General features: G+C 47.1%; 1 protein-coding gene across 1 annotated transcript in view; it reads left to right on the forward strand.

The window, feature by feature from the left end:
- The window catches only part of KPNA4 (karyopherin subunit alpha 4), a 220,172-nt gene that overhangs the window by 204,912 nt on the left and 2,388 nt on the right, over nucleotides 1–12,872 (forward strand). The window lies entirely within an intron of this gene.

Here is a 12,872-nt window from a genome sequence, read left to right on the forward strand (position 1 = left end):
TACTACATTGACAGAACGAAGAACATCAGAAAAACTAAACAGCTATTTATTGCATTCCAAAAACCTCATGCAGGTAACCCAATATCAAAACAAGGTATAGCCAGATGGATAGTTAAATGCATCCAAATCTGCTACCTTAAAGCAAAAAGACAACTGCCCATTACTCCCAGGGCACATTCAACAAGGAAAAAAGGTGCTTCAATGGCCTTTTTAGGAAACATCCCAATGCAAGAAATATGTAAGGCAGCCACTTGGTCTACGCCTCACACATTCACCAAACACTACTGTATAGATGTGCTATCCGCACAACAAGCTACAGTAGGTCAAGCTGTATTAAGAACTCTATTTCAGACAACTTCTACTCCTACAGGCTAAACCACCGCTTATGGGGAACTAACTGCTTACTAGTCTATGCATACCATGTGTATCTACAGCGACAGATGCCATCGAACTGAAAATGTCACTTACCCAGTGTACATCTGTTCGTGGCATCAGTCGCTGAGATTCACATGGACCCACCCACCTCCCCGGAAGCCTGTAGCAGTTCAGAAGTTACCTTCAATTTTGTACATTTGTATATATATTACTTAATCCTTTAATAGGTACATACTTACATTTTTCATTGCGCGGGCACTATTACTATAGTACAACTCCTACCTCACCCTCTGCGGGGAAAACAATCGAAGATGGAGTCGACGCCCATGCGCAATGAGCACAGAAGGTGGAGTCACTCGGCCCCGTGACTCGAAAACACTTCTTCGAAGAAAAACAACTTGTAACACTCCGACCCAACACCAGATGGCGAGCTCATGCATACCATGTGAATCTCAGCGACTGATGCCACGAACAGATGTACACTGGGTAAGTGACATTTTCATTCTCTCTCGGTGCCGAAAAGTTCCACACCTCCATCCTACACAGAGGAACAAGGAATAAGTGGCCAGATGCACAGATTTGGACAAGAGCTCCAAAGTGTAGAATCAGACTACACACAAAAGAGACTGTACATCCAGCAAGACACAGGGAAGATATCAACCCTTCCCCCAATAATGAGAAAAAGGATCGGACTTCTCAAGGATGATGCACAACCACAAGCCAAAGTGGTTAAAAAAGTCACGCCTCCGCCCTCTCCACCACAACAGGCATCGCCGGCACAAACACCGCCACAAATGCACTCACCAGCCCAAATAACATAAGTCAAGATAATCAGGATCAAGACGCTTGGGACCTATGACACCCCAGTGCCGGACAATGATCCCGATTCATACCCCACAAAGCCGTCACCGCCAGAGGACATTACCTCATACTCGCAACTGGTGGCTAGGGCAGCAGAATTCCACAATGTCCAACTGCATTCCGATCCTATAGAGGATGATTTTTTATTTAACACCCTCTCGGCTACACATAGCCAATATCAATGTCTCCCAATGCTACCAGGGATGTTACGGCACGCAAAACAAATTTTTGAAGAGCCCGTAAAATCAAGAGCCATCACCCCAAGGGTGGATAAGAAATACAAACCACCACCCACAGACCCAGTGTTTATTACTTCGCAGTTACCACCTGACTCCGTAGTAGTAGGGGCAGCTCGCAAAAGAGCAAATTCCCATACATCTGGCGACGCCCCACCTCCGGACAAAGAAAGCAGAAAATTTGATGCGGCAGGAAAAAGAGTAGCATCACAGGCAGCCAACCAGTGGCGCATCGCAAATTCTCATGCGCTGCTGGCCTGATATGACCGCGCACACTGGGATGAGATGCAACTTCTCATAGACCATCTTCCCCAGGAATACCAAAAAAGGGCGCAGCAAATAGTTGAAGAGGGACAAACGATCTCCAGCAATCAAATCCGCTCTTCAATGGACGCAGCAGATACTGCAGCGAGAACAGTCAACACTGCTGTCACCATAAGGAGACACGCTTGGCTCCGCACTTCAGGCTTCAAACCTGAAATCCAGCAGGCTGTCCTTAATATGCCCTTCAACGAGAAACAACTTTTTGGCCCTGAAGTGGACACAGCCATTGAAAAACTTAAAAAGGACACAGACACGGCCAAAGCCATGGGCGCACTCTACTCCCCGCAGAGCAGAGGCTCTTTTAGAAAAACTCCATTTAGAGGGGGGTTTCGTGGCCAACCCACAGACACCACCAGCCAGCAAACAAGAACCACACCATATCAGGGTTCATTCCAAAGGGGAGGTTTCAGGGGATATAGAGGGGGTCAATTCCCAAGGAGTAGGGGAAGATTCCAGACTCCAAAAACACCTCCACCTAAACAGTGACTTTCAAGTCTCACAACCCCTTCACTCAACACCAGTGGGGGGAAGACTAAGCCAATTCTACCAATCTTGGCAGCAGATTACAACAGACAATTGGGTATTAGCAATAATCCAACATGGCTATTGCATAGAATTCCACAAATTCCCACCAAACATCCCTCCAAAACACGCAAAATGTCACCACAACATTTAGAACTTTTAGGACTAGAAGTTCAAGCACTACTGCAAAAGGATGCAATAGAGTTAGTACCAGTACAACAAAAAAACACAGGAGTTTACTCCCTGTACTTTCTAATTCCAAAAAAAGACAAAACATTAAGACCAATATTAGATCTCAGGACACTAAATACCTACATCATATCGGACCACTTTCACATGGTCACACTACAAGACATCATTCCACTGCTCAAACAGCAAGATTACATGACCACATTAGACCTAAAAGATGCGTACTTTCATATACTGATACACCCTTCTCACAGAAAGTACCTAAGGTTCGTATTCAAAGGAATACATTACCAATTCAAGGTGTTGCCATTCGGAATAACAACTGCACCAAGAGTATTCACAAAATGTCTAGCAGTAGTAGCAGCACATATCAGGAGACAACAGATACATGTGTTTCCTTACCTAGACGATTGGCTAATCAAGACCAACACAGTAAAAAAGTGCACAAACGACACCACATATGTCATACAAACCCTTCACAAACTGGGTTTCTCCATTAACTATACAAAGTCACACCTCGAACCGTGTCAGACACAACAATATCTAGGGGCAACCATCAACACATCAAAAGGAATTGCCACTCCAAGTCCACAAAGAGTGCAAGCATTCCACAAGGTAATAAGTGCTATGTTTCCAAACCAAAAGATACAAGCAAAATTTGTGCTAAAACTTCTAGGCATGATGTCATCATGCATAGCCATTGTCCCAAACGCAAGACTACACATGCGACCCTTACAACAGTGCCTAGCATCACAATGGTCACAGGCACAGGGTCAACTTCAAGATCTGGTATTGGTAGACCGCCAAACATACCTCTCGCTTCTATGGTGGAACAGCAACAATTTAAACAAAGGGCGGACATTTCAGGACCCAGTGCCTCAATACGTTATAACAGATGCTTCCATGACAGGGTGGGGAGCACACCTCAATCACCACAGCATTCAAGGACAATGGGATGTACACCAAACAAAATTTCATATCAATTACCTAGAACTGTTAGCAGTATTTCTAGCGTTAAAAGCCTTTCAACCCCTAATAACACACAAATACATTCTTGTCAAAACAGACATGACAACAATGTATTATTTAAACAAACAAGGAGGAACACACTCAACACAATTGTGTCTCCTAACACAAAAAATATGGCAGTGGGCGATTCACAACAACATTCGCCTAATAGCACAATTCATTCCAGGGATCCAAAACCAACTAGCAGACAACCTTTCGCGAGACCACCAACAAGTCCACGAATGGGAAATTCACCCCCAAGTTCTGAACAAGTACTTTCAAATTTGGGGAACACCCCAGATAGATTTGTTCGCAACAAAAGAAAACGCAAAATGCCAAAACTTTGCATCCAGGTACCCACACCGCGAATCACAAGGCAATGCTCTATGGATGAGTTGGTCAGGGATATTTGCATACGCTTTTCCCCCTCTCCCTCTCCTTCCATATCTAGTAAACCAGTTGAGTCAAAACCAACTCAAACTCATACTGATAGCACCCACATGGGCAAGACAACCTTGGTATACAACTCTACTAGACCTTTCACTAGTACCGCATGTCAAACTACCCAACAGACCAGATCTGTTAACACAACACAAACAACAGATCAGGCATCCAAACCCAGCATCATTGAATCTGGCAATTTGGCTCCTGAAATCCTAGAATTCGGACACTTAGACCTCCCACAAGAATGTATGGAGGTCATAAAACAAGCTAGAAAAGCTTCCACTAGACACTGCTATGCATCTAAGTGGAAAAGATTTGTTTGCTACTGCCATACCAATCAAATCCAACCATTGCATCCCTCTACAAAGGACATAGTGGGATACTTACTACATTTGCAAAAAGCGAATCTCGCTTTTTCATCTATAAAAATACACCTCGCAGCAATATCTGCTTACCTACAAACTACTCATTCATCGTCTCTATTTAGAATACCAGTTATTAAAGCATTCATGGAAGGGCTAAAAAGAATTATACCACCAAGAACACCACCAGTTCCTTCATGGAACCTTAACATCGTCTTAACAAGACTCATGGGTCCACCTTTCGAACCCATGCATTCCTGTGAAATGCAATATCTAACCTGGAAAGTCGCATTTCTCATTGCAATCACATCCCTCAGAAGAGTAAGTGAAATACGGGCATTTACCATACAAGAACCATTTATTCAAATACACAAAAATAAAATAGTTCTAAGAACAAATCCAAAATTTCTACCAAAAGTAATCTCACCATTCCATTTAAATCAAACAGTAGAATTGCCAGTGTTCTTCCCACAACCAGATTCCGTGGCTGAAAGGGCACTACATACATTAGACATCAAAAGAGCACTAATGTACTACATTGACAGAACAAAGCTAATCAGGAAAACAAAACAACTGTTCATAGCTTTTCAAAAACCACACATAGGAAATCCAATCTCTAAACAAGGCATTGCTAGATGGATAGTCAGATGTATTCAAACATGCTATCTTAAAGCCAAAAGAGAATTGCCTATTACACCAAAGGCACACTCAACCAGAAAGAAAGGTGCTACAATGGCCTTTCTAGGAAACATTCCTATGAGCGAAATATGTAAGGCTGCAACCTGGTCTACGCCTCATACATTTACTAAACACTACTGTGTAGACGTACTAAATGCACAACAAGCTACAGTGGGCCAAGCTGTACTAAGAACATTATTCCAAACTACTTCAACTCCTACAGGCTAAACCACCGCTTTTAGGGGAGGTAACTGCTTTATAGTCTATGCGAAACATGTGTATCTGCAGCAACATATGCCATCGAACTGAAAATGTCACTTACCCAGTGTACATCTGTTCGTGGCATTAGTCGCTGCAGATTCACATGTGCCCTCCCGCCTCCCCGGGAAGCTTGTAGCCGTTTAGAAGTAGATCTTAAATCTTAAACATTTGTACATTTGTAAATAATTATTATAAACTTTTTATGTACATACGTATTCACTCCATTGCATGGGCACTATTTATAGCAAACATCTCCATCCTCACCCTCTGCGGGGAAAACAATCTAAGATGGAGTCGACGCCCATGCGCAATGGAGCCGAAGAGGGAGGAGTCCTTCGGTCCCGTGACCAAAAAAGACTTCTTCGAAGAAAAACAACTTGTAATACTCCGAGCCCAACACCAGGCAGCGGACTGTGCGAAACATGTGAATCTGCAGCGACTAATGCCACGAACAGATGTACACTGGGTAAGTGACATTTTCATTCTAGGGACAGAGAAAACCCTTTCGGGGCCCTGGTTTTGACGTACCAGTGGTCAGTGTTCTCTGCGGCTTTGCGCTTCTGGTGTAGAAAGTTGTGAAAAGAAACTGACATCGGCGCACCAGGGTGGCGCCTCGACTTCATGCATCCGGCACGGACAGTGACCGATGTGGAGCTGATCGGTGCCTCCTAACGGCGCACAGGGGTACTGCTCAAGAAACCTCTCCAGATCCACACTGACTCCTCAAATTTTAAGGTAAGGAATGGGAAACAGTCTTCTTTTAGTTGAAGGTCTCCATAACCGTGCGTGTGTTTGCAGGCCACACACCATCTTGTTGTGGCTTGCTCCTTCCCACTCTTCAGTCCCCCTCCATGTTTCTAACCCATCCCAGCCACCATCTCCCATGTAATTGCTCACCCTTCCCAAGTGTTGTTGCTTGCCCTCTTGGGGGTTGCACGCCCCCTCCTGCTTGCCCTCTCCCATGTTGTGGCTTTTCTCCTTCCCATCACGCCAGGAAATAAGTGCTACTGTTTCTAAGCGCTGTATATGTAGGAGTGTTGTATGAACCACCACATAAAACAGATTGCTTTAATATTCTGTGTAGGAAGTTGGCTCTGTATGCACTATTTCAAAGTAAGGAATAGTATGCACAGAGTCCAAGGGTTCCCCTTAGAGGTAAGATAGTGGCAAAAAGAGAATACTAATGCTCTATTTTGTGGTAGTGTGGTCGAGCAGTAGGCTTATCAAAGGAGTGTAGTGTTAAGCATTTGATGTACACACAGGCAATAAATGAGGAACACACTCAGACAATTCCAGGCCAATAGGTTTTTGTATAGAAAAATATATTTTCTTAGTTTATTTTAAGAACCACAGGTTCAAATTTTACATGTAATACTTCAAATGAAAGGTATTGTAGGTAAGTACTTTAGGAACTTTGAATAATCACAATAGCATATATACTTTTCAAATAAATCACATATAGCTATTTTAAAACTAGACACTTAGTGCAATTTTCACAGTTCCTAGGGGGAGTAAGAGTTTGTTAGTTCTTGCAGGTAAGTAAACCACCTATGGGGTTGAGCCACCCCAAAGTTACCACACCAGCAGCTCAGGGCCGGTCGGGTGCAGAGTTCAAAGTGGTGCCCAAAACGCATAGGCTTAAATGGAGAAGGGGGTGCCCCGGTTCCAGTCTGCCAGCAGGTAAGTACCCGTGTCTTCGGAGGGTAGACCAGGGAGGTTTTGTAGGGCACCGGGGGGGGGGCACAAGTTAGCACAGAAAGTACACCCTCAGCAGCACGGGGGCAGCCAGGTGCAGTGTGCAAACATGTGTCGGGTTTCCAATGTAAATCAATGGGAGACCAAGGGGTCTCTTCAGCGATCCAGGCAAGGGGGGGGCTCCTCGGGGTAGCCACCACCTGGGCATGGGATAGGGCCTCCTGGGGGTCACTCCTGCACTGGAGTTCCGATCTTTCAGGTCCTGGGGGCTGCGGGTGCAGAGTCTTTACCAGGTGTCTGGATCTGGGAGTCAGGCAGTTGCGGTCAGGGGGAGCCTCTGGATTCCCTCTGCAGGTGTCGCTGTGGGGGGCTCAGGGGGGTCAACTCTGGCTACTCACGGTCTCGCAGTCGCTGGGGAGTCCTCCCTGAAGTGTTTCTCCACAAGTCGAGCCGGGGGCGTCGGGAGCAGAGTAGCAAGTCTCAAGCTTCCGGCAGGAAACGCAGTTGTGTTAAAGTTGCTCCTTTGGAAACAAAGTTGAAGTCTTTGGGAGTTGAGAGCCGCTGTCCTCGGGAGTTTCTTGGTCCTTCTAGAGCAGGGCAGTCCTCTGGGGATTCAGAGGTCGCCGGTCCTGGGGAAAGCGTCGCTGGAGCAGTGTCTTTTAGAAGGGAGGAGACAGTCCGGTAGAGCTGGAGCCAAAGCAGTTGGTGTCTGTCTTCTCTGCAGGGTTTTTCAGCTTAGCAGTCCTCTTCTTCTTAGGTTGCAGGAATCGGAGTTCCTAGGTTCAGGGGAGCCCCTAAATACAGAATTTAGGGGTGTGTTTAGGTCAGGGAGGGCAGTAGCCAATGGCTACTAGCCCTGAGGGTGGCTACACCCTCTTTGTGCCTCCTCCCTGAGGGGAGGGGGGCACATCCCTATTCCTATTGGGGGAATCCTCCATCAGCAAGATGGAGGATTTCTAACAGTCAGTCACCTCAGCTCAGGACACCTTAGGAGTAGTCCTGACTGGCCAGTGACTCCTCCTTGTTTTTCTCATTATCTCCTCCGGCCTTGCCGCCAAAAGTGGGGCTGTGGCCGGAGGGGGCGGGCAACTCCACTAGCTGGAATGCCCTGTGGTGCTGTAACAAAGGGGGTGAGCCTTTGAGGCTCACCGCCAGGTGTTACAGCTCCTGCAAGGGGGAGGTGATAAGCATCTCCACCCAGTACAGGCTTTGTTACTAGCCACAGAGTGACAAAGGCAACTCTCCCCCATGTGGCCAGCAACATGTCTCTAGTGTGGCAGGCTGCTAAAACCAGTCAGCCTACACGGGTAGTTGGTTAAGGTTTCAGGGGGCACCTCTAAGGTACCCTCTGGGGTGTATGTTACAATAAAATGTACACTGGCATCAGTGTGCATTTATTGTGCTGAGAAGTTTGATACCAAACTTCCCAGTTTTCAGTGTAGCCATTATGGTGCTGTGGAGTTCGTGTTTGACAGACTCCCAGGCCATATACTCTTATGGCTACCCTGCACTTACAATGTCTAAGGTTTTGCTTAGACACTGTAGGGGCACAGTGCTCATGCACTGGTTCCCTCACCTATGGTATAGTGCACCCTGCCTTAGGGCTGTAAGGCCTGCTAGAGGGGTGACTTATCTATACTGCATAGGCAGTGTGAGGCTGGCATGGCACCCTGAGGGGAGTGCCATGTCGACTTACTCGTTTTGTCCTCACCAGCACACACAAGCTGGCAAGCAGTGTGTCTGTGCTGAGTGAGGGGTCCCCAGGGTGGCATAAGACATGCTGCAGCCTTTAGAGACCTTCCCTGGCATCAGGGCCCTTGGTACCAGGGGTACCAGTTACAAGGGACTTACCTGGATGCCAGGGTGTTCCAATTGTGTAAACAAAAGTACAGGTTAGGAAAAAACACTGGTGCTGGGGCCTGGTTAGCAGGCCTCAGCACACTTTCAAATCAAAACTTAGCAGCCTCAAAGCCAAAAAGTCAGGGGGTAACCATGCCAAGGAGGCATTTCCTTACATTCTGTTAGTATCATAGGTGACGGTGTGCTGAGCTTCAGTGAGGGAACAGAAGGCACCAGACAAAGTAGCGCTCACTGAATCACCTATACTACACAAGCACTAGAAACTGCATGGTGGACTTTTAGCATGCCAAGAACATTGACTAGCTCTGCACTCTTTGGCCATGCATCAGCCACTATATTGAGGCAGTGACCATATGGAGTGCTCGAGTCCTGCAGCCTCTGGTTATCTCACTGGAAAACGTAATAGAACTCAGTCTATCGTGTCTAAACGGTAGCCACCCCAACCCCTCCCAATCCCCCCCCCCCCCCCCCCCCCCCCCCCAGCACTCAGTAAGTCTAAGTGGGTGTTTCAATGCAAATGGACACCTTTTTATTGCCAGTGTGCGCTTTCCCTAGTCTGTCTGTTGGTGTGAGATGTGCAGACCAAGAGATGGCTTCTACCACATGGTTGGATGGATGGAGCTACATCTGTGATATAAAGGGCCCAACTTCAATGTTTAAAGCTCGCAAAACACCTGCAGCCCCTAGATCGTGGTCCAGCTCCACCAGAATCTGCACAATCTTGGATTTGGACGGAGATTCATAAATAAAATAATAAACCGTGCATAATACCAGAAGTGTGAATCAAAGAAAATGTGTTTTTACTTTGTTAAAATAGTGGACTGGGGCTTTTCAAACAATGCAAAAGTGGGACTATAAAAGATGTACCAAGACTGTAAAGAAATGGCTCCCTGTTGCAGTTACCCCCCACTTTTTGCCTGATACTGATGCTGACTTGACTGAGAAGTGTGCTGGGACCCTGCTAACCAGGCCCCAGCACCAGTGTTCCTTCACCTAAAATGTACCATTGTATCCACAATTGGCACACCCTGGCATTCAGATAAGTCCCTTGGAACTGGTACTTCTAGTACCAAGGGCCCTGATGCCAAGGAAGGTCTCTAAGGGCTGCAGCATGTCTTATGCCACCCTGGAGACCTCTCACTCCGCACAGACACACTGCTTGCCAGCTTGTGTGTGCTAGTGAGGACAAAACGAGTAAGTCGACATGGCACTCCCCTCAGGGTGCCATGCCAGCCTCTCACTGCCTATGCAGTATAGGTAAGCCACCCCTCTAGCAGGCCTTACAGCCCTAAGGCAGGGTGCACTATACCATAGGTGAGGGTACCAGTGCATGAGCATGGTACCCCTACAGTGTCTAAACAAAACCTTAGACATTGTAAGTGCAGGGTAGCCATAAGAGTATATGGTCTGGGAGTCTGTCAAACACGAACTCCACAGCACCATAATGGCTACACTGAACTGGGAAGTTTGGTATCAAGCTTCTCAGCACAATAAATGCACACTGATGCCAGTGTACATTTTATTATAAAATACACCCCAGAGGGCACCTTAGAGGTGCCCCCTGAAACTTAACCGACTATCTGTGTAGGCTGACTAGTTTTAGCAGCCTGCCACAAACCGAGACATGTTGCTGGCCCCATGGGGAGAGTGCCTTTGTCACTCTGAGGCCAGTAACAAAGCCTGCACTGGGTGGAGATGCTAACACCTCCCCCAGGCAGGAATTGTCACACCTGGCGGTGAGCCTCAAAGGCTCACCTCCTTTGTGCCAACCCAGCAGGACACTCCAGCTAGTGGAGTTGCCCGCCCCCTCCGGCCAGGCCCCACTTTTGGCGGCAAGGCCGGAGAAAATAATGAGAAAAACAAGGAGGAGTCACTGGCCAGTCAGGACAGCCCCTAAGGTGTCCTGAGCTGAAGTGACTCTCTTTTAGAAATCCTCCATCTTGCAGATGGAGGATTCCCCCAATAGGGTTAGGATTGTGACCCCCCTCCCCTTGGGAGGAGGCACAAAGAGGGTGTACCCACCCTCCGGGCTAGTAGCCATTGGCTACTAACCCCCCAGACCTAAACACGCCCTTAAAATTTAGTATTTAAGGGCTACCCTGAACCCTAGAAAATCAGATTCCTGCAACTACAAGAAGAAGGACTGCCTAGCTGAAACCCCTGCAGAGGAAGACCAGAAGACGACAACTGCCTTGGCTCCAGAAACTCACCGGCCTGTCTCCTGCCTTCCAAAGACCCTGCTCCAGCGACGCCTTCCAAAGGGACCAGCGACCTCGCCATCCTCTGAGGACTGCCCCTGCTTCGAAAAGACAAGAAACTCCCGAGGACAGCGGACCTGCTCCAAGAAAAGCTGCAACTTTGTTTCCAGCAGCTTTAAAGAACCCTGCAAGCTCCCCGCAAGAAGCGTGAGACTTGCAACACTGCACCCGGCGACCCCGACTCGGCTGGTGGCGATCCAATACCTCAGGAGGGACCCCAGGACTACTCTAAGACTGTGAGTACAAAAACCTGTCCCCTCTGAGCCCCCACAGCGCCGCCTGCAGAGGGAATCCCGAGGCTTCCCCTGACCGCGACTCTTTGAATCCTAAGTCCCGACACCTGGGAGAGACCCTGCACCCGCAGCCCCCAGGACCGGAAGGACCGGACTTTCACTGGAGAAGTGACCCCCAGGAGTCCCTCTCCCTTGCCCAAGTGGAGGTTTCCCCGAGGAACCCCCCCCCTTGCCTGCCTGCAGCGCTGAAGAGATCCCGAGATCTCTCATAGACTAACATTGCGAACCCGACGCTTGTTTCTACACTGCACCCGGCCGCCCCCGCGCCGCTGAGGGTGAAATTTCTGTGTGGGCTTGTGTCCCCCCCGGTGCCCTACAAAACCCCCCTGGTCTGCCCTCCGAAGACGCGGGTACTTACCTGCAAGCAGACCGGAACCGGGGCACCCCCTTCTCTCCATTCTAGCCTATGCGTTTTGGGCACCACGTTGAACTCTGCACCTGACCGGCCCTGAGCTACTGGTGTGGTGACTTTGGGGTTGCTCTGAACCCCCAACGGTGGGCTACCTTGGACCAAGAACTAAGCCCTGTAAGTGTCTTACTTACCTGGTTAACCTAACAAATACTTACCTCCCCTAGGAACTGTGAAAATTGCACTAAGTGTCCACTTTTAAAACAGCTATTTGTGAATAACTTGAAAAGTATACATGCAATTTTGATGACTTGAAGTTCCTAAAGTACTTACCTGCAATACCTTTCGAATGAGATATTACATGTAGAATTTGAACCTGTGGTTCTTAAAATAAACTAAGAAAATATATTTTTCTATACAAAAACCTATTGGCTGGATTTGTCTCTGAGTGTGTGTACCTCATTTATTGTCTGTGTATGTACAACAAATGCTTAACACTACTCCTTGGATAAGCCTACTGCTCGACCACACTACCACAAAATAGAGCATTAGTATTATCTATTTTTACCACTATTTTACCTCTAAGGGGAACCCTTGGACTCTGTGCATGCTATTCCTTACTTTGAAATAGCACATACAGAGCCAACTTCCTACAAAGACCTTGGAATATTCGAAATAATTTGGTATTAAACCACTTTAATAAATATTTAAAAGGTAAAGAATAGATTTAGTTACATGTTGGTAACTAAATGTGTGGTCAGTTTAATTTTTGAGTTATTGCCGCAAGGGGGACAATAAGGCAGCCCATGGCTTTTATTTGCCTCAACTGTTCTTATTTTGTTTAATCACTTTCTCCTTCCTTGAACATCTCCCACCACAGACAAAAGGTAGTGAGCACTGATGAAGGAAGTAGGTCTCACCTGTGAAATCTAATGCTAATTGCTTTGTTGTACAGCAGTGTTGCTCTGCAGCATGTCTAAAAGTTAAAATAAAAGCACTATGATGTGTCTAGCTCTGATGGCACTCTTATTTTTCCAACTTTCAGCCGTACTGCATAGCCAGTATAGCTCTTAGGTGGTGGTGATTGGTTTTCCAATGCCTGTTTACCTGAAACTGTAATGCCATTTAGCTTGACCCATTGGTGAACTGGTGGCCGT

This window comes from Pleurodeles waltl, chromosome 11 (genome assembly GCF_031143425.1).
Source record: "Pleurodeles waltl isolate 20211129_DDA chromosome 11, aPleWal1.hap1.20221129, whole genome shotgun sequence".
Lineage (NCBI taxonomy): Eukaryota > Metazoa > Chordata > Amphibia > Caudata > Salamandridae > Pleurodeles > Pleurodeles waltl.